The sequence below is a fragment of the Meleagris gallopavo genome, chromosome 9 (genome assembly GCF_000146605.3).
Source record: "Meleagris gallopavo isolate NT-WF06-2002-E0010 breed Aviagen turkey brand Nicholas breeding stock chromosome 9, Turkey_5.1, whole genome shotgun sequence".
NCBI classification, from domain to species: domain Eukaryota; kingdom Metazoa; phylum Chordata; class Aves; order Galliformes; family Phasianidae; genus Meleagris; species Meleagris gallopavo.
In genome coordinates, this window is record NC_015019.2 from 154,277 (window position 1) to 155,898 (window position 1,622).

The following is a 1,622-nucleotide window of genomic DNA, read 5'->3' on the forward strand; positions in this document are numbered from 1 at the left end:
CGCTTCCCTTCCCTTCCTTTCGCTTCCCTTCCCTTCCCCAAGCACTCAATCCTGCTAAGGGCCATCCACATTTCAGGAGGCAATCTTTGCCCTGATTTGTTTGCCTGTAGAAATGTCTCTCCCTAAGTACAAACTGCCCAGATGGGAAAACATGTTCTGAAATCACAGAACACAGACTTCATTCTGAGACTCATGTGGCCTTTACTATGCGTGCAGTACGGAAGGTTATTTCCGAGCATTTGTACAGAAGCTTTGGAAAATGATGCTCTTCCTTTGGAAGAGGAGTGGTTTTTTCCCCCTTTCTTCTTTTTGACTAAAAGCAGAAGTCTGCTTGGCTGCTGTTGTGTGTTCAGGGAGCAGTGCCAGAACTGCTGTGGCCCAGAGGCAGAACGGTCCCCCAAAGTACTGCACTTCAGTAAGCAATCTCGGGGTGCTGAGGGACCAACCCCACATGGCTGCTGTCCCCAGAACAACAAACTTCACTCCTGAGCGGGAGCCAAGTGTGCTTCCTCTGCTCTTTCCCGTTTTCAAAATGAGCCAAAGTCATTCACACAGAATCATAGAATCACAGAATGGCCAGGGTTGGAAGGGACCTCAGGGATCATGAATCTCCAACCCCCCTGCCACATGCAGGGTCACCAACCTCCACATTTAATATCATCCCAGGCTGCCCAGGGCCCCATCCAACTTGGCCTTGAACACCTCCAGGGATGGATGGGGCATCCACAACCTCTCTGGGCAGCTGTTCCAGCACCTCACCACTCTTGTAGGAAAGAACTTCCCCCTGGCATCCAACCTAAACCTTCCCTCCCTCAACTTAAAACCATTTCTCCTTGTCCTGCTGCTGTCTACCCTTTCAAAGAGTTGATTCCCCTCCTGTTTGTAGGTTCCCTTTAGGTACTGAAAGGCTGCAATCAGGTCACCCCACAGCCTTCTTTCCTCCAGGCTGAACAAGCCCAGCTCCCTCAGCCTATCTTTGTAGGGCAGATGCTCCAGTCTCCTGATCGTCTTTGTGGCTCTCCTCTGGACCCTCTCCAACAGCGCTCTGTCTTTCTTATACTGGGGGCTCCAGAGTGGACACAGTACTCCAGTACTCACAAAAGCAGAGAGGGACAATCACCTCCCTGTCCCTGCAGGCCACCCCTCTTCCGATGGAGCCCAGGATCCCATTTGCTTTTCGAGCTGCAAGAGCGCACTGCTGGCTCACGTTCAGCTTTTCATCCACCAGGACCCCCAGTCCTTCTCTGCAGGGCTGCTCTCAAGGACCGCTCCTTCCAGTCTGTATAAATGCCAGGGATTCCTCCAGCCCAAGTGCAAAACCCTGCACTTTGCATCCTTTGTTTGCCTGCGCTATCTTTTCAAAACGCATTTTCTCCCGGCGTAATAAACCCTGGAAGAATGGGATTCGGGAAAAGCGTCGGTACAGCGAGACTGAAGGCACTGTGCCCGGCATTAAAGCCTTCCCAAGGATGCTGCTGGGCTGCGTAGCGGCTCGGAGCGGTGCGTGGCTGCCCGGGCAGAGCCGTGCGCTCAGGGGCGGGGTGCCGGGCCGGGTTGGTGCGGTGCGGTGCGGCGGCGGTGCCGGCACATTCCGGGCAGGCGCACTGAGCTGCGCGGGGCGG